Source organism: Pleurodeles waltl, chromosome 1_2, assembly GCF_031143425.1.
Source record: "Pleurodeles waltl isolate 20211129_DDA chromosome 1_2, aPleWal1.hap1.20221129, whole genome shotgun sequence".
Lineage (NCBI taxonomy): Eukaryota > Metazoa > Chordata > Amphibia > Caudata > Salamandridae > Pleurodeles > Pleurodeles waltl.
This window is the reverse complement of record NC_090437.1, coordinates 1,276,721,528-1,276,742,371: the sequence shown is the minus strand read 5'-3', so window position 1 is coordinate 1,276,742,371 and position 20,844 is coordinate 1,276,721,528. Positions and strand designations below refer to the sequence as shown.

The following is a 20,844-nucleotide window of genomic DNA, read 5'->3' as shown; positions in this document are numbered from 1 at the left end:
TATTTGGAAACTGTGCAAGTTGATTCCCTCCAGTCCACAATGTGAGATGTGGTTGAAATTGGGCATAGCATATATCACAAACAGAGTGGACACAGCTGTGTTACACTACCTAAAATTAACACGTCAAAGCCCAGATCAATTATAATACCTTGACTTTGTTTGCATGTCCAGCCTTATATATTTTTATATATTTATTAAGGTTACACACATAGGGTAACCATCAATTACCCTTAGAGGTTGACACGAATCTTTAGACTCTGATAGGAGTGTGAAAACGTCCTAAACAACATTAAACAATAGCCAAAATAAAATGTAAGCAAATAGCATTTGAATATGGAGACATTCATTTTCACACACCATTACCAATGTAGCAATGAATCACCACACCAGTTTAGTAAAGCTTAAACATTTATTTCCCTAGATTGACAACGCTAAAGTCACGTAGATCATACGAAGAACCAAATGTTACAAATACAAGAACAACACTGGCTGACCAAAGCAAACGAAAAAACCTTATTCTTCCACGTAATTGTGTAATTAGACATTCAAGAATAACAACACAGAATACCAGTAAGAGAATATCATACATAGAAACTAAATGCATTTAATTTACACAGATGAATCAATAACAATTCATTTCAAATAGTCAAATTAGGGAATGTCATCCCTAACTGTCACTCTGATTAGACACGCATGCTGGGACATACATGCGAGAAAAAAAAAAGCAGACAAAAATTAATTTGGAAAAAAACAAGCTACTGCGCTATCCAAAATATAGCAGTTGGATTTCTAAAAGAGAGAAAACATAAACACCTGCAAAGAACAAATGTACATTTTATACCTCTCCTTAATTGATTGGATCAGCAAGCAGCAAAGTCTTCATCAATAGAGCATCTTCAGTCTTCACTCGAACAGGACATGAACAGGGACGCAGTTCAGTAATATTTGCCAGTATTGTAACTGAACCATTAATAACATGACTATCAACAGAGCAGAATGTAGAACTGTAGTCACTGATAGAAAGAATCTGAGCCTACATCATCTAAACATTGCTATATTTAAAACCCTAGAAAGCAACTAACTAAAATCCCATTGGTTAGTCTATGGGGTGGTTTAGGTCAGAGCCAGTTAAAAATGTTTTAGAACTATTTTTTCTTTGTCTTCTCCATTCACGATTGGACCCTCTTCTCTCATTGCAGTCACCAGGTTCCGCAATAGAAAACAATTGTTGCAGGTTACACACGAGCACTGAGAATCATTAGTCTGGGTACAGATTCTCTCATCCCAGGAAGGATAAGACTAAACAAAAGTTACAACAGAGGAACATAACTTTTCCACAATATGCGACCTACACAAGATATTGAAAATCTATTTCACTAAACATTTGAAGAATTATGTGAGGTCAGCAAGTGTGAACAATGAGCTTCTAGAAACTTCTGAGACAGAAAACATTACACAAGCTTTTAAAACATAGAATTAGCTTTAGGCCTTTTTATGTAGGCCCACATTTCATAAATCATTTAATTTCACATTTAAACAAAATAATCATTTCATTCAATCACTTTAGTGTTCATATTAATCCTTATTAATAATTACAAAACATTTCTACATTAATCACCATTAATTCTTATTTAACGTGTATCGTTTATATTGTGTCCACCACTTTTGCTACTTTGTACAATACACATTTTAAACACACTTATTTCAAAACTGACATTTAATACAAATTTTACCCTTTTAATTAGTAATTTAACTCTTCAGAATTTTATTAACTTGCTCTCTAACAACTTCAATATTATGGAAAAATTATAGGATGTCAGAGGAAGGCAGCAATTTTATATGGAGTCATTGTCTATTGTGTTATGGCTTGGAAGCAACTCAGGGATTGCCGATTACAGAGAGTTTTAAAAAAAACCTGTAAGGCAAAATGTGTGCATGAGGGGGAAAACTGACATTTGTCCCTATACTGAAACCATATATTCAATCAAGTGTTTATGAAAATATGGTTTCATCAGCTCTCTTGTACGTTGCTTTAATAAGACCCTTACCTACACATAGGGGGCAGATGACACCCGACTTGCCTCTTTGTTCACTAACCACATTGTCATTGGGGGCAAGGAGAGGTCCAGGAATGTTTCTATGTACATTTTAAAAACTATCACTTCTAACAAATGACACGTAATGCAGGGATATATACTAAGTTACTAAAATGAAATGCCCCACAATACAAAGAACTACACTTTTTGTAATTTTGAAACTTCTTTATTCTGTGTTTACATGATGTTTGTTGCATGATTTTTTTGTAACCTTTTATTTATGCTTTTATACAAACAAGTCAAGCAGTACAGTAAAATCATGTGTTTGCAGACTAATACAATTTAAACAGCACATAGTATCATTTCGATGGACATTTTCTCCTTCTGTATTTTAGCAGCACATAGCCTTTTACTTATGTATCCAAACCATTGGGGGTCTTGGACTATATATCTATCTACAATCTTGCTTTGTTTATCAATCAATTGTCTCTCCTTCTGCTTCTCCAGTCTCTTTCCCTATAAGGTACTGTCTGTATATGTCCCAGAATTTCGCTGGTTTGTTAGCGGGAGGGAGTAACTCGCTGTAAGTGTCTGTTTGGTGTTGCAATAGGTCATATCTCTATGCCATTCGTCTACTTTAGGAATCGGCCCATGGTCCCACTGCATGTCAACTCTGCGCTTAGCTAGTACCAGACCCATTGCCACCAATTTGCGTATTGATTTTGGTAAATGGATATCCCACCCCATAAGGGCCAAAATTGGTTCAGCATCTATCTGTATACTAGTTATATTTTCCAATTCTCTAAATATTGCTCTCCAAAAGGTTTGCATATTCTCACACGCCCATGCCATATGTAAAAAATGGGCTCGCTCCACCCCACATCTGGGGCAGTTTGAATTTTCACGCAACCCATATCTATGTAAATGGATTGGGGTATAATATATTCTGTTAAGGAATTTAAAGTGAATGAAACGATGTCTGCCATTTAAGGAGATAGAGCGTGTCTTAGTGCAGCAGTAACGCCACTGCGCGTCTGTGATCTGTACCCCCAGATCTCTTTGCCACTCCACCCGGGCCTTGAGAGCTCTTGGTCTCTTGTCCCCTGTATTGTTGCGTACAGACGGGACACCATTTCCCTGCAGGATCATAGAAAGCGATGTGATCTCAGGAGGTTCTTGCATGTCATCGCCCAACAACTGTGCTAGAGCATGTCGTGTCCTGTGGTATTGGAATTGGTGTAGGGGAGTAGTATCCCCGGTATCCCCTTTTATTTTGTCTCAACTTTTCATACTGCCGTTCTCAAATAGGTCCCCCAATGTGTTAATGCCTAGTTCACTAAGGGCGTATATCAGTTTACTGTCCCGCCAAAGTGGGAACCAAGTACAGCAATCTACTGGTATCTGTGGGGAGTACAGCATAGCCAACTTTTGTTTTTCCATAATCTCGTGCCATGCTTTTGCTACTGAGTCTAGGGATGCCAATTTTTTATATTGCCTGCTTGGGGTATGGTATAGTCTTCCCTGTAACGGAGCTGGTGATGCCAGCTCCCTCTCTATACCAAGAAATGGGGTATCTCCTGGGCCATGGAGCCAAGCCTGCGCCACTGCAGCTCGAGCCGCCACACTATAGGCTTCCAAATCCGGAGCCCCCAGGCCACCGAGCTCAAAGTCAGTACACGCCATTGCACCCGGGGCTGTTTGCCTGCCCAGGCTAGTTTTATGAGGAGTGATCTTAACGTGGCAAAATATTTCTTGGGTAGCACCATCAGGATATTCTGGAACAAAAAGAGAAAACGCGGCAACACCACCATTTTCATCAATGCCACTCTGCCAAGCAGGGACAGTGGGAGTCGTATTCATTTCTCAACATCTGTTGCTAATTTAGTTATCGCTGTGTCATAATTCTCCATCACTATAATGTTGGGGTCGGTGTGTACCTTAATACCAAGATACCTAACTGGGGCAGTCTCCCACTTAAGTGGGAATCCCACCTCTATCTGCGCTGTGGTGGGAGACAGCGGGAACATCAAAGATTTGCCACAGTTGACTTTAAGGCCAGATAATGCTCCGTATCGTACTATTTCTTGGAGCATTGGTGCCGCATTACATTTTGGATCTTTAATGTACAGCAAAGTGTCATCTGCATATGCTGAAATTACTGCTTTGTAGTGCTTGAAGTCAAGGCCCCGATGTCAATGACGTTCCCTCAGTGCGCAAGCTAATGGCTCTGCCACCAGCGCGTACAACAAGGGGGAGAGCGGGCCTCCCTGTCTAGTACCTCTGGTGATACCCAGTGCCTTCGTCACTGCCTCAATGAGCCGAACCCTGGCCTGTGGTTTCCTGTAAAGTGTGGCTATTAAGTGTAGAAAAGTATCCCCAACTCCAAATTTTCGCAGTGCTGCCCATAAGAAGTCCCACTCCACCGAAGACCGCTATCGCTTGCATGTCGGGGTTAATGTTCTGTAATATGCCGAATAACGTGCGTAGATTCATGGTTAGATTGCGGCCAGGGACGAATCCCGCCTGTTCAGGTTTTACCAGCAGAGGCAGTACTTTGGCCAGCCGTTCCGCTAAAATTTTGGCATATATTTTGACATCAACATTCATTAACGACAGCGGCCTATAGGAGGAGCATTGTTCTTTTGGCTTCCCTGGCTTAAGCAGTGTTACTATCATGGCTTCCCTCATCGATGGAGGCATGCAACCCTCTTTGATCATCTCCTCAAATACCTCTTTTAGGTGCGGAAGTATTAGTGTTTGATATGCTTTATAGAAATATACAGTCAGGCCCTCAGGGCCCGGGGCCTTACCCTCAGCCAAGCTTCCCAGCGCTTTTGCTATCTCGCCCAGAGTGAATGGTGCCCCACCGTGCCTCCCTATCGTTCTCCGAAAGTTTCGGTAATACCATGCGGGTGAGATATTCGTTTATGGCGTTAGGATCCGAGTTTCCCCTTGTGGTGTATAGTGTCTGATAATATTTACGAAATCTAGCAGCTATATCTTCGGGGTCATTGAGTGTGCTACCATCTGTTGCTGTTATTTTGGTAATTAGATTAGTGCTGCGACTGGGGCGGATTAAGTTTGCCAGAACTTTGCCAGGTCTGTCCCCCTCCCCGTATGTCCGGGAGATGGCGTACTTCCCCATATGACGAATTTCCAATAGAGCTGTCTCCTGATACTCCTGTATCTTGGAACGTAAATGACCCAGTGTACCTGTATCTTCAGTGTCGCAATGTTTTTGTTCTAACTGGGATAGTTCCCTTTCGAGTAATTGTAGTCTTCCCCATATTGATCGGAGTGCCCCCGCGTGTTTGGATATGGTAATTCCTCTTATGTATACCTTAAATGTCTCCCAGACTGTGCCTACTCTGGCAACTGTTCCTTTATTTAGTTGTAAGATTTATTTGATTGCGCTGGCCAGTTCCTCCTTGAACACAATGTCTGTCAGTGAGTATGGCGGGAATCTCCATGAGAACGGCGGTGGTGGAACACAACCTATTATCAATAATATCGGAACAGGAGAGTGGTCCGAATAAGTTCACGGCCAGGGAGCCTTGGGCGTAACTCTGTGCGATTTGCTGTGAGAGACTAACCAATAATCTATGCGTGTATGCAGGTCATGTGCTGATGAGTAATGGGTGTAGCCTCCCCTTTCCGGATGCCTGTCTCTCCAAACATCTACCAGTCCTGAGACCACCATTATGTCTTGTATTGCATGTGCTGCAGCAGCTGGGCCACTAGTCCTACCCCGATCTATCCAATTCAGGAGATAATGTGCAATTAAAGTCTCCACACCAAAGTTGTGGAACATCTCTCCACTTCACTGTTTGCGCCGCTAAATCTCTGTAAAACTTGGGGTCGTCATAGTTCGGCCCGTATATTCCTATTAATATGAAAGTAAAAGTTCTACCCCTACACTTTGCTATCACATATCGCCCTCCGGGGTCGATTTCTGCACTATCGAACTCAATGGCCGATGCGCGGGAGGCCCATAGCAGCCCCTAGAGTGTGTTGTGTATCCTGCAGCTGAAAACTGTCCTTTCATTCTACGAGGGTTGAGCATAAGACTATCTGGGGACAAGTGTGTCTCTTGCAGTACTGCGATATGGACCTTGTGTCTGAGCAAATACGCCACCACCACCCGGGTTTTGCGTGTGTCATTAAGAACTCTCACATTTCAGGTGACCAACCTAAGTTTTTGTTGGTCTTTTTGTGGGTCAGTAGTTGTATATACCGGAGTCATCTATTTTTCTAAATTGTTTTTCTGCGCCTGATTGTGTATAGTACTCGTCTGCATTTTGTCTGCTTTGTTTTGCCCTACATTTCCACCATACTACTGCTGAAACTTTTACCCTCCCCCTAACCCCTCTCCCACAATAGGCTAAACCCCAACCTGCCCATCTGATAGTAACATTTAATATCCTCCCACGAACTACCCCTCTAAATGCTAACCCCAACATTTTGGTTAGTTGAACACACACGAGGGCGGATGTTGCTTCGCCCCAACAATGGTTTTGTTATCTTGGCTACCAATGTACTTTTCTAACAGACCTTCCCTATATCTCTGGGGACATCGCACGCATTGTGTAATACATCAGTGGTTTATCTCTGGACCTAGAAGGTCTCAGGCATTCTTATTGTGGGTGATATTCACATGTCACTGATTTACAACTATATTGCACATAACTTTCTCAGTTTTGGTGTACTGAACAAATTGCTACAGATAGAGACCAAAATCTAGACTTTTTGATTAGTCATTTGCCGGGTCAGCATCCGGAACATTTCTTTTATCTGCCAGCTTACGGTTAACAAATTGTTCCAACTTTTTATGGTCGGTGAAGAATATTGTGTTACCATCTACATCTACTCTTAGTTTAGCTGGGTATAACATTCTATAATCTAGTTGAAAAGCTTTTTTTCCTGGCAGAAATTGCTTCCTCGCTTCCTGAACCTGCAGTGTGAAGTCAGGGTATAACGAGAGAGTCATTCCCTCGTATGGCAATGTTTTCAACTCACGTGCCCGTTTCAATGCAGCATCACGGTCCCTATAGTTCAACAGTCTCGCTTTCACAGGGCGAGATGGAGCCCCCGGCGGAGGCCGGATCGCCAGCGACCTATGTGCTCATTCCACAACGAAGAACGTCGAGAAAGTGTCCTGCCCCAGCCGTTGTATTAGCAAGTTCTCAACAAATTTCTCCATATTTACAATCGAGGTGGACTCCGCAAGCCCTACGATGCGAAGATTGTTCCATCGAGAGAGGGATTCCAAATCATCCATTCTGTGTTTAAGGATATCCAGTTCCGTGTTCCCTTTTAGCTGCCCAGTTGCTAGTGTAGTGTGTCCATCCTCCACTGCTGATACACGCCGTTCCACTTGGTCCAAACGCTCCGTTTGCTTATCTAATCTTTCCAACATTCTATCCACTCGGTATGATAGTGAGTCGATTTTACTGTCTATTTGAGTTAGACTTTGTTGCACAGTTGTTAAAATGTAGCGCAGGTTTTGTTCATCATAAATTGGGGCCTCTGGGGTCCCCTCAGGTCTGGCTTCAGCTCCTTCATCGGTCTGACTCATAGTTTTGCGTCTCTCGAAATGCAGTTTAGGCTGTGCTTTATCGTGTTTCCCATGTTGGTATGGGCTAATTACTTATTCTCGCCATCTGTTTCCTGTAGGTATTAGTATCCTCTGTGTCCCGAACTCTTGTCCCTAAAGGCTGCACCAAAGGGTCAGTGCTTCCCATCTTATGCCCAGTTCTGGTTTCCAGGGTTGCCGCAACAGCGCGCCGCAATCAGCTCACTTGGGGGCCTTCTTACTTTTGTTGGGTGTGCGCGCGATATGCCGTATCGGCCCTCACCGAAGCTTCTCTCCTAGTTTTGTTGCAGCCGTGTTAATTCTGGGCTATCTGGTTCGATTCCCCCGTCCGCAACAGTAGTAGGTTTCTTTCTGCACACCCTGGCACACCTCCAGGCCTTTGCTTCTCTCGCCGGGTCAACTGCGCCCCCGATCTGGAAGGGGAGCGTCGCCACGTGCATTCTATGCCACCCGGGGGCTCCCGCAGCTACGCTGAGCTGACTAGGGCTGCCTTCTGTGCGCCCACGTTCTTGTCCCGGGCACCGCCGCTCCCGCCGCCGCACCCCTCGGGATCTCTCCTGCCCCACCTCCGCGTGCAGGCGATAGCGCCGACTCACAGTTTCCGGGCCTTGCCCAATTCGCTCCGGCCCTCGCGCTCCGCTTTTCCAGTCCGACACTCAAGCTGGGTCTCGTCGTAGCCCCCGGACGGCAGAATCTTCTCCCCTGACGTACAGGCATCAGTTGCTCACTCAGAGAGTTCGAGAACTCGGGTTAGGTCTGCAGGATTGTGAAGGATTTTCTGGTAGCCGGCGGAACTCCGCTAAAGCGCGGCCATCTTTCGGCTTGGCAAGCTCCACCCCCCCCCGATGTTTGTTGCATGATTTACATGCTGATAATTTTTCGGGCTCGGCTCATGCACATGCCTTTAGAGCGAAGCCTGACCCCTGGCTCAGCATCACCGATTATTCTGCTGGCGTGCCCACCTCTAATTTTTCAGTTTCTTTCATGTCATGCCCTCTTTGTAGTTTGCAGGTGCAATGTATGGGTGGCTGGTATGCAATTTTCCCAGTGCTGTCTTTGGATGCCTGAATAGTCCAGGTACCACAAAAGGATGAAGGACGAAGTGCTGACATTTTTCAAACACTCACCCCCAGTCACAAATCTGGGTTTAATCCATTGTTATTTTACTCAACATGCCACCCCAGTTTGGCCCCAGCCATATTCAAATCAGTCTTGGCCCTGCTCCCTATGGGAACAGTCCAGCCGAACTGCCAATCTGGGTCCTCTTTGAACCAGAAACAAGCATCCTGAGACTGGTTTGGAGGGATCTTTGGCTGAGGAGGACGTCCTTCGAGATACTGTTGACAAGAAGATGGATGGGTCTTTCAAGAAGGTGTTCTCGTGGAGCCATCTTGCTCTTCGGGCTGGGATCTATGAGACATATGGGGCGCAGTCCGTTATGTTGGACCTCAAGACCTTATATAGGGCTTTGGATGAGTCCTCGGATATTTCTGGGATCTTGCACATGATTGAACATCAGGTGGAAATTTTTGTCTGACATTTCATTTGATGTGGTTCGTGCTTCTACACTCTCCGAGGGTGCATGTGTGGCTGCACGTCACAATCTGGTTCTGAGAGATTGGAAGACGGATGCTAACCAGAAGTCTTCTGCTTTACGGCTCCCTTTATAGAGTTCTGTTTTGTTTGGTGCTGAAGTGGAGTATTGTCTTCACAAACTCTGCAAGGAAAAGAAGCATTCATCTTCCCTTAAGAACTGGAGGGGAGACAGACCATACTCCAGAGGTAAGTCTCCTCCACGTCACCTTCCCAGGCACCAATTGGTGAGGTCTCAGGGTCGGGTTCCTCCACGCAGGGGGAGGGAGCAGAAACTCAAGTCCCTGCCTCCAAAGCAGCATTCCTGACTATATGTCAGAGCAGGAGCCGGTGGTAGGGGGTCATCTATGGTTTTTTGCCACGGCCTAGATGGAGTCTACTTCAGACGCTTAGGTCTTGGAGGTGGTTCAACAAGGCTACAAGATAGAATTTTGTGAAATTCCTCCTGCTTCTGGAGTGCGTCCGACTCCATGGCCGTCCCTCCTGGACAAACAGTTGGCCCTTTAGCAGGGTATTCGTTCTCTACTACATAAACAGGCTGTTCGGGTGGTACCCTCTCTAGATCGGGGTCTGGGATTCAACTCCATTATCTTTCCGGTGCCCAAGGTGACAGGGGGGCTTCCGTCTTCTGTTCGACTTGAAAGCTCTGAACAAGTTTGTCCGCCATGTTCCTTTCCAAAATGGAGACTTTATAGCACATCGTTCCGCTGGTGATGCAGGGCCACTACATGTGCACCCTGGATCTCCAGGATGCTTACTATCATGTGCTGGTGCATCCATTGTCTCATCAGTTTCTGCGATTCTGTCTAAAGGCGGTACATTATCAGTTTACAGTGCTTCCTTTTGGTCTCCGCTGTGCGCTACGTGTGTTCACTAAGGTGGTGGCACCGCTGGTGGCCCTCCATCTTCAGGGGGTGTCTCCTTTACCCTTATTTGGACGACTGGCTCCTACCTACTCCGTCACAGGTGGATCTTCAGTGGGATCGTCTTTCAGTATGTACTGTGCTTCAGGCATGGGTCTTCTGCACAATTGGGCCAAGTGCCAGTTGGTTCCATCTCAGGATCTGACTTTTATGTGGGCCTGGTTTTTGACGGATCTCATCAAGGTGTTCTTGCCTCCACACAGGGCTCAGGCTCTGTGTTACTTGACCAGGGGTCCTGTTGGCCACTCCTGCAGTCTCAATTCGGACTTGGCTTTGTCTCTTGGGGTTCATGGCAGCATCAGTCTTTACGGTGCGGTGGGCTCCTTTTTTTTTTTATCTTCGCCACCTTGTGGATTCTCGCTCTCAGGATTTCGGGCTCAGGGTTCAGGTGTCTCTCAAGAGTTTTTGGGGACTTAAGATGGTGGTCTGTCCCCTTCAATCTGCTGTGGGGGGTTCAATTACCACCAGATCCAACCTTGATTCTCAGAACGAATGCCTGTTCCCTGGGATGGGGGGCCACCTTAGGGGATCAGTCCATTCAGGCCCTCTGGACTTTTCAGGAGAGACGCAGTTCTTCCTATAGGATGGAGTTGATGGCTGTGGTCTGGTAGTATGGTAGTCTGGTATCTGGCAGTTCTGTCGCTTTCTGAAGGGCTGTCATCTGGTGGAGCGGTCCAACAACAGGGTGACGGTGGCTTATTTGAACAATCAAGGGAGTATTCATTCCCGGTCCCTCAATGCTGTGGTATTGCCTTTGTTTTGCTGGGGGGAATTACATCTTCTCTCCCTCAGGGTGGTGCATGCTCAAGGAGTGGACAATGGAGTGGCAGATACCCTCAGCTGGGTTTTTCCTTCTTTCCATGAACTGTCTCTTTCAGTGGCAGTCTTTCAGCAGGTGTGCAGGACGTTTGGTGTTCCCTACCTGGATCTCTTTGCTTCCCACCCCAATGCTCAGGTTCCTCTTTTTTGTGCCAGGTCTCCACAGGAGGGGGCATGGAGGGTAGATACCCTGTCAGTCCACTGGCCCAATCACCTGCTGTACTCCTTCCCTCCTGTGGCGTTAGTTGCCCAGTTTCTGGCTCGCTTACGGAGGGAGTCCTGGTTTGTGATTTTGGTGGTTCCTTTCTGGCCCAGGAGGTCATGGTTACCCATTCTCAGGAGATTGGCTCTCGAGGGACCCCGGTTAATTACGTTTTCTTAGTTTCCTCTCCGGTCGCCTCCCTCCCTGGATTTACCGAGGCTGCGGCTGTCGGTTTGGAAGTTGAGAGGCAGAGACTCCAGTGTAGGGGCTTTCCCAGGCATCTGGCCGTAGCTGTGCAACGCTCTAGGAAGCCTGCTACTCTTCAATCCTACAATCGCCACCGGTGTAATTTTCGGAAACAGTGTAAGCCTGCGGGGGTTTCTCCATTGGATTGCTCTCTTCCCATGGTTCTTCAGTTTTTGTGGGAGGGTTTTCAGAAGAAGTTGGCAGTGTCCACTTTGTGTGCGCAGTGGGCTGCGATTAAAGCTTTCTGGTCGCCTTGGGGTAACCTACAAGATGTGGATGAATTGGGGGTTCTTTTGCTCAGGAGCTTTTCTTTGGATCGCCCAGTATCTAAACCTTTTTTTCCTTCCTGGGACTTACCGTTGGCTCTGAGGGCTTTGGGTCCACTCTGTTTGAGCCTCTGGAGATGGCTAATATTAAGTTTGTCACCTTTAAGGTGGTCTTTTTGGTGGCCATCACTTTGGCTCGCCGTCTTGGGGAACAGAGCGCTGTTATAGCCAGGGAACCCTTCTTGTTTTTTTCAGATGATGGGGTGGTTTTGCGTTTTGATTTCTTCTTTGTTCCTAAGGTCCCTTCACAGTTTCACTATTTGAAGGAAGTTGTTTTGCCTGCCTTAGGTTCGCCGGGGGGATGTATCGGATTGGATTATTCTTTGTTGGATGTGAAAAGGGCCTTGAGGTTGTATTTGGATCGTACCCAGGTTTTTCGGTGGTCAGAGTCCCTCTTTGTGTCTTTTGTGGTTGTCTCTCGGGGTGAGGCCTTGTCTGTTTCTATTGGCAGGTGGATTAAGCAGACTATTACACTGGCCTATTCTGTTTTTGGGGTTCCCCCTCCAGCGGGGTCAAGGGCAGGTCTATCAGGGGGTGGTGGCTTCTTGGGCTGAGTTTAGAGGGGTGCCTGTTCATGAAATCTGCTCCGCTGCTACCTGAGCTTCCTCTAATACTTTTGTCTGACATTATCGGTTGCAGAATGTTTTGTGCTATGGTGCTAACTTTGGCCTGGGGTATTCTGAGGGCTGACTGTTCTTGAGGTATTTTTTTGTAAATAAATCACTGGGTTACCCCATTTCTTGTCTGTTCTCCCTTCTTGTGGTTTCTTCTCAGTTCTGTATGGCTTTCAGAAGGCCGCTTCTGGCTGCTTGGGTATTCTCCACATAGTGATGAATGGGACAGGGACAGTGCTTAATTTGTGCTTATTTTTTCCGGTGCTGAGCACCGGCACTTATTTTTGAGTGCAGAGGTTTATTCTTCTGCTGCAAGCATTTGCTGCGAGCAAAAGACAAATATGGGAAAGACGGAGGAAGAGAAAAATGAAAAAGCGTCACAAAGGTTGAAAGCAGAAAGCTGCAAGAGAGAGCTGACAGGGTGGGGAGTGGCTCTAAATGGATTGAAGAGGCCCGAGATGGCTACAGGATTACGCTGCATCAGTATTCCATCCGCACATTTAAATGCAGCAGCCGCCTGTTTAAGAGGAAAGCTTTGGGCACCGGCACCTTTTTATTTACAAATTAAGCACTGGACAGGGACTAGCGGGACCTGGGGTAATGTTCTGTTACTTACCAGTAATCTTCATTACTCCTGGTCCTGTAGTCCTCGTCCCATTCATCACGCCCTCCCTTCCATACCACCGGCCTTCTGTTGGGGGACTTGGTAGTAACAGGCAGACTGCTGAGTGAGTATTGATAATGTACTACCAGAGGGGGGCGGTATACCACCATTCCTCATGTTCTTTTTTCCTGTGTAGTTGTCTCCACGTCGTGATGAATGGGACAAGGACAACAGGACCGCTAAGTAATAGAACATTAACCGCGATGTTTAACTAATTCTAGACTTATTTAAACATTGCCAACTTAATAGAATATTTTTGAAAAATTCGGAGGGGGCGGTGGGTGGATTTTTTTTCACTTAAGAAGTCTGCGGATCACTGCTGGCCTGCGGGCTCCTCTGGGAAGGGTTCAAGGCGGCGGAGGGCGGGCTCTGCTGCGAGCTGCACGAGACAACAGGTGCGTGTTGTTTACCGCAGGTCCCCGGGCTGCAGGGCTCCGTGCTCGCCTCCCTGGCCACGGAAACCAAACACTATGGGGACAGACGTGCACGACCGCGGCTGCCCGGAGGTAAAGCGCTTCGTGACTCACCGCTTAGTTTCTACTTGCATTTGTAACTAAAAACTATCCTGGATTTTCTGTTCTTAGTTTGTCAGCCCCCGACTTTCTGAGGCTGGGGGAAACCGATTCGAAGCGCTTTAAAGCCAGTATTGCATTTGGGCGAGTGAGAGCCGCATTGTGTTGTAAGGTGAAGTTGTGTTGTTTGGCAGTGCTTTAAATGGGCCGGTACTGTCCGGTACTGAGTACCGGCACTTATTAATTTTGCGAGGGAGAGTGCCTGCGCTTCTCTAGAAAAATGTAATACTTTTCATTGGAGGGTACTGGCAGTTCTCAGAAACAAGCAGGTACTCTGGTACAGAGTACCTGAGAGTACCTGCCCTTCTGTTTTTCCATTTCAGGCACCGCCAGCACGGACACCAAGCACCCTGCGGACCCAGGCGCTCAGTGTCAAATCGGGCTGCTCTGCGATTTACTACATTGTTTTAGGACCTCGGTTTGTTGGTTTCATTGAAGGGGGTCCCAGGCGAGGATAATTGTCCGAACCACCAAATGTCACTCTTTGTTCAGAATTTCAGTCTCTAGTAACAAGTCCAGATGACTAGTTCCAAATGGTTTACACTCGCTCCAGCTGCTGACTTTATATTTTTACGCACCAGCTGCTGACTTTATATTTTTAGGCATACTTTGGTAAACTTTACAGTAAACTGTATTTCCATGTGGAAGTTTGGTTTGTATGTGGCACAGTTTGTATTTTTATTTAGTAGCAGAATTCGATTTGCTGTTGTTTCCGCTCTGCATATAAAGAACAATCTACATTAAAAAACACCGGGTGGAAGATAGAAGCAAGAATTGGAACTAATGGCGAGCACAGTGACGTAGCGTGGCCACTAATTGAACGGATACTGACATCACATACCTGAGGCAGGATAGGATGCACAATGACGTCACAGAAGTTAGGAACACTTGGAGCGGGCACTGACGTCACAGAAGGCAGGCACCAATAGAACGGCCACTGACATCATAGCATTGAGGTAGGAGGTGGCATTAATGAAATCACAGTGATGAGGCGCAGAGGGCACTAATGGAACCGACTGTGACGTCACAGTGGCTAGGCAGAGGGAGGCACGATTGGAGCCGGTGCTGTGCCAACCACGGTGAATACTGCCAAGACTTGTGAGTTTAACTAAAGTGAGTGTTATCATGCACTGCATTTATCATAGTCCATCAAGGGGGGATCGGTGCTGCAATGCCAGGCACTGTGCCCCCCCCCCCCTTTTTGATCTCCCTAAATTATTTGTGCTTTGTATCTTACTTTTAAATATGCTACGTGGATAATGTAATCTATTTGGACCAGACAGTGGCAGGTTTCCTAAGAGTTTTAACCACCTTAGGGAAGTAAATTACTGTTAATAAATTAATTATGAAAACCACTAAAACTAAACTTATAATTTTTCAATAGGGCGGATAAACCTTCTTGGTGTGCAGCAGGGGAAAAGAGTGAGGTGATGTCAAGGTGTAAATACCTCATTTGATTTCATAACTATTACGTACACATATGAAATGTAAGACCATCTACTCTGCTTAGTAGCTTTGGAAAAACTTATGGAAAGTCACCCCCAAGTGAATCATTATTCATGGTCTCTGTTGGCAAAATAGTAGTTAACATGCTTTATTGTCCACCTGTAGTTCGAAAACGTAAGGGGCCTCTCTTGACAAAATGGAATGTTATTTGGAAACTGTGCAAGTCCACAATGTGAGATTTGGTTGAAATTTGTCATAGCATGTGTCACTCACTAACAGAGTGGAAACGGCAGTGTTACACTATCTCAAATTAACACGTCAAAGCCCAGATACATTCTAATACATTGGTTTAATTAATATGGCATCGATAATGCATGACAGTGGAAGGCAGCAATTTTATATTGAGTCACTGCCTAGGGTGTTATGGCTTTGGAGCAACTTGGGGACTGCCAATGACAGAGTTTAAAAAAAACAAAACTGTTAGGCCAAATGTGTGTATGGTGGGACTTAAACAAAACCAGGCCTTTTTGGAAAAATTGAAATTTGGTCCTGTACTAAAACAATACATTTGACCAAGCCTTTATGAAAATGCGGTTTCATCAACTCTACATTTTGGATATTACGTCAAACCTGAATTGGCAAGTACGCAAAAACAGAGTTGTTGCTGTGTAACTTAGATCTTGTAACCGTGCTGCACCTCGTCACCCTGTGGCCAGGGCTACAAATATTGTGTTGTTTAAGGAAAACTTTATCCAGCGATGATGCTTTTTTTTAAATACTTATGTTAACAAAAGATTAATTCCTCTGTCGAGCAGTACTTGACGAACACCCTGTCCCAGGCCGGGTCCCTCTGACTTTACAGATGCCCTCACTGAGATGTCCCTCAGGGGCAACTATCTGAGGAAATAATATCTTCAAGTGAAGAGAACTTCGGGGGGTGCTTGCCTCGCCCCAGATTTCACGAATTTGTTTGCCCAATTTGATGATATATATTTTGACACCGAACCCTCCTGAGCACAGATAAAAAATCTGGAAAAGCATGCTCTAGTGATTTGACGGGCCGTAAGGAAAAACTTAATTTGTAACTACGTTAACACCGTAAGTGAATTTAAATTTACGTACAGTAGCAGTAATGCAAACATCCTCTAATTGGCTTTCATTATGAAGATTTTTGGCAGTAAATGATGTAATACATTAGAAAGTAAACTAACAAAGACAAATGTGCTGCTTCTCTACCAGAGTCAACACTCTGGGGCCCTTAAGGACAACCTGCCCTTTGGACAGTTTTTACGTATGTGCAGAAATTGCAAGTACAAGTACAATTACTTTCCACAAGCTAACATTGTCCCTGAAAGACTGTGGTAAAGGGGTTACCCAGAGAAGTAAGTTAGCAGGGCATTTAATAGTTTATGTCAGTGGTTCCCAACCTGTGGTCCGGGGACCTCTGGGGGTCCGCGAAGCCTACTCAGGGGGTCCGCGACTGCTTAGAAAATTCAATAATATTATCAGATTACATCCCAAGCTTTCATTAATGACTCTGTAGGGGGTACCTGGATTCCAATAATTATTCAGTGGGGGTCCCTGGGTTTCAGTTATGATAAAGTGGGGGTCCACCGACGTCAAAAGGTTGGGAACCACTGGTTTACGGTATTCCTTTTTCAACGCCTTTCCTCCCAGGGAGGCTGTACTGATGCCTAGACAAAAAAAACTAGTGCAGGTCGACACATTGAACTCCCAGAGCATCAAGGGCCAGAAAATAGTGGCAACACTGGCTTGTGCTCAGAGCAGATAGATGAATAGAGAGCATCGTTTGCTTTCAAGAGGGCCCTAACATTAGAGATCACGTGGGTAAGGCAAACCTGTAGTGAACCCTCCATTACCACAGCGTGGGGCCTGCTGTAAATTACAGGGCACTACAAATAAAGTGAATGCAATGCTTGTGTTCTGAGTTTTTGACACGAATATTTTTGCATACAAAGGCTTCAACTTTGTTTTGAAGGAACATACTAATTGTAACAGCAAATGTGTTGTTAATGGTGTACCTGTCAGGAAATATATATGTAGCCGAACGATGCTGCAGGTCAAGTGCAGAATTCTACCATACAATAGCAGAATTAAATACCATGTTACCTAAGCTCCTCTGGTAACCCATTATCTGGCCCTGGGACAAGTGGGGGCTCCTCAGATGTCCATTGTGCACAGGCGTGCTTATGGAATGCTCCGCACCCACATTAAGTGTGTTGTAAGTCAGCCAGGCTCACTAATTGTTTTGATGTTACGGTGTCCTCATTTTTGTGTTTTCCACAGATTGGTCTGAATGTGGCACTTTATCATTTGAACTCTAAGTAGACCTATTGGCAATTACATTTAGACTTTATTTGTAACTCATCATGTTCCTTGGCCCTCGTTTATTATTCTCTCTGTAGACTAATGGCTGGTTTAAGCTGTTACAATTCTTTCATAGATTAGATCTTTTAAAACTGTGGTAGAGAGTCTCTACTTCCAATCCAGTCACAAGTGACCTGGGACCACTCATACACAGGTGTTTGTATAGTTTAGTGAGTTTGGTTAGTTTATTATATGTTTTCCATTCTTTATTTGTAGAGTTTCTTTATAACCTTTATCTAGTCCTGATGGTGCCCTGTGGATGTCTAACTGGATGGGTTGAAATGTCGACGTTCTGCAGCGGCAGCAAAAACTTTGCAATCCCAGTAACGGGGCATTATCACAAAGACTGGACTGAAAAAACATAAACAGTTGTTCCTAGATTTAATTGTTTCTTTGATCAATCTCTTTTTGATTCTCGATTCTTATTTGTGTTATTGAATGTCACTTTGATCACGCGAGCACTGCGAGATGTGATTTCACAATTATTATATAACAATAGCATATTGTTGTAGACTCCCTGCTTTGTTCAGTTTCTCATTTATTGATGTGCACACTTGTGGCAAGAGACCTTTAAGCCTTGCCAGAAGAAACAATGGTTTTGTTAACATATCATTCGCCCAGGTTTACTGTGTTGATGGGCAAACCTAGAATCTCCTCTAATTACGTTTATACCTATGCAGTCTGACAAGGTTGTTAAATTCGTGTTAGATCATTCAAGATATTAAGATCAAAATCTTTTGATAGCTTCAAAGGGGGATTTTGCCAGTCTAGTGCTATGCTAGTGGTGACTAACAGCGTTTAAACTTTTGTATACATTAGGCCCCATTATGCAGTAACTACAATCAGTTATTGTTTAGTGAAGTGGTTTGTGTCTTAAATCTACTTTTAACCATATTGCTTTGGCATACATTTTAACATATGTGCATCCGTTATATATTTTTGAAGTGGAATGTTTAATAGCAAACTGGTTTGTTTTACCAGAATGCTTAATAAACTTTAATTTGCGTTATTTACAAGTGTATGGTTTATGTGAATTTCTGCAGTTCTAATTGCTATTGTCACCACACTCCCTTTTCTTCACTTACTAGAAACTCATAACATTCTAAACTTACCAGGAACAAAACCTACCGAGCATCCTACATTGCTTTTAGACACAACAAACTTCCACATTAAGCCTAAAATTACCAAGAACCCTTAAAGCACTTCTAGACACAACCAGTTCAACGTTCTTGCCCATTCCCCAAGCATTCCAAAGTACTTGAATGTACCCTGTAAATCAATCTCACCCGCAAGGAACACATTGCCTTGAAAGCCAAAGCCAATCTGGCACCAACTCTGTCCTAAAGTAAGTGAAACCTTTTATTTCACAAAAGCAAAGTCAACACTTGTGTGTCCAGTCCTTGTGTTCTCAAATTTGGATGTTGGTAATGCCCTGCTTCCTTGCCTCCCAGACTCCACATGCACCTTCCCCTCCCGCCAAGTATGAGCATCCTACACACTGACGTCTCATGCACGTTCACCAACACCATCTTCAAAACCAGCTACATCATTTACAAAACCATCACAGCAGCACCTCCGCTTGTTTCGGGTGGTGCTTGGCACACCCACAGACAAGACGCCATCAGAGTTCAGGCTACAAAGTGTAAAAAAGGAAAAAACAAGGCAATAAGCCTTCATGATCTATGCACCCAAGATCTGGAACAACGTCCCTGTATCCATCCAGATCACCCCAATTTTGCTCCATTTTGGTAATGTGTTGATGATGCACCTCTATAAAGAACACTACATCACAATGTAGGAAAAGTACACTTCTGGTGCGACTACCTCTCCTGTCACTCGCTGACTCTATGCTTGCCTTTGACCCTGTACAGTGCCCCGCTGCCTTTTGGCTACGTCTGCCCTATCTAGATACCACATACGTACAGTACTTCCAGTCTCACCAAGCAGCACAAACAACTCCACACTTACCCAGCACTGCAAAGTACGTCCAGATTTAAGAACTCCAAAGCACTTCTAGACTCATTAAACACCTCAAAGTCCTACATCTACTGGGCACTCCACATCAGTTCTGCACTCACAGTGGTCCTGTCCTCCACCAGTGGTTCTTTATTAAGAACCCCACAGTGGCTCTGCACTTACCAAGCATATCAAAGAATTCTGCACTCGCCACACACTCTGCAACGTAGTGCATCTTACCAAGAACGCTGGAGACCTTCTGCACGCACACTCAGCAATGCGTACTTACGCACCATCTGGGCTCAGACTGCGAGTCCCACTCCCAGAGAATGTCACAGCGGTTCTGCCCCCATCATTACTTCTAATCTCACTGCAGATGTGTGCACTCCAAGCACTCAGCAGTAGTTCTGACCTAGCTGAGCCTTCCATCATAGCTCTGCGGTGGTTTTGAAAGCAATGCACAGCTGACAGTCGCCGTTCACTGTCACACCAAGGCTGTCTCTGCACTTTGTTTGCACTCTTTGCTTTTAATAAGCAGTGGTTATGCACTCACTAAATGATCTGCAATGTTTGTTCACTCCTCTAACATTTTGTTAACCCCACTCACTGGGTTTGCCCTCTTTGAGCACTCACTAAACCTGAGGAGTTGTTGGAGAGAACCACCTCTTAGGATGCTCAGCTCTCAAACAGGACTTCCAGGGGCTCTGCATACATTAACACCCTGGCAACATTAGACATTTAGTGATAAATAGATGCTGGAAAATCCCATCCGGTGTGCAGCATTCAGTAGAAGTGAAACATCCCATTGGGGCTAAGAGGCTCCAGGTCCAGGCCCTATGCTTGGAGCTAGTGGTGTTTTTTTAACCCCTTCGCTGCCAGGCCTTTTCCCCCTCAGGTGCCAGGCTTTTTTTGGCTATTTGGAGCAGTTTGCGCTTAGAACCTCGTAACTGTTTGCCCACATAAGCTATCCACGCTAAATTTTGCATCCTTTTTTCCAACATCCTAGAGATTCTAGAGGTACCCTGAGTTTGTGGGTTCCCCTGAAGGAGACCAAGAAATAAGCTAAAATTCAGCAAAAGTTTTGTTTAAAAAAAAAAAAGAAAAAGGGCTGCAGGAGGCGGCTTGTGGTTTTTTACCCTGAAAATGGCATCAACAAAGGGTTTGTGGTGCTAAAATCACCAGCTTACCAGCTTTCAGGAACAGGCAGACTTGTGTAGATCCTACAAGGTTTTCCTACAGAAAATAACAGCTGAAATAAAAAAAAAATTGAAATTGAGGTGAAAAAAAACAGCCATTTTTCTCAATGTTTTACTCAGTAACTTTTTCCTGCGATGTCAGAATTTTGAAAGCAATATACCGTTACGTCTGCTGGACTCTTCTGGTTGCGGGGATATATAGGGCTTGTAGGTTCATCAAGAGCCCTAGGTACCCAGAGCCAATAAATGAGCTGCACCTTGCAATGGGTT

At 45.0% G+C, this 20,844-nt stretch overlaps 1 protein-coding gene across 2 annotated transcripts in view; it reads left to right on the top strand.

Moving 5' to 3' along the window:
- The window catches only part of LZTS3 (leucine zipper tumor suppressor family member 3), a 220,302-nt gene that overhangs the window by 46,489 nt on the left and 152,969 nt on the right, over positions 1 to 20,844 (top strand). The window contains exon 1 of one of the 2 annotated variants that reach the window (XM_069204930.1): positions 13,436 to 13,522. The exons of the other annotated variant lie outside the window; for it this stretch is intronic. The gene's annotated coding sequence lies outside the window, so the exon portion shown is untranslated. Of the gene's footprint in view, positions 1 to 13,435; positions 13,523 to 20,844 lie in introns of those variants that run through there. 2 annotated transcript variants of the gene reach the window in all.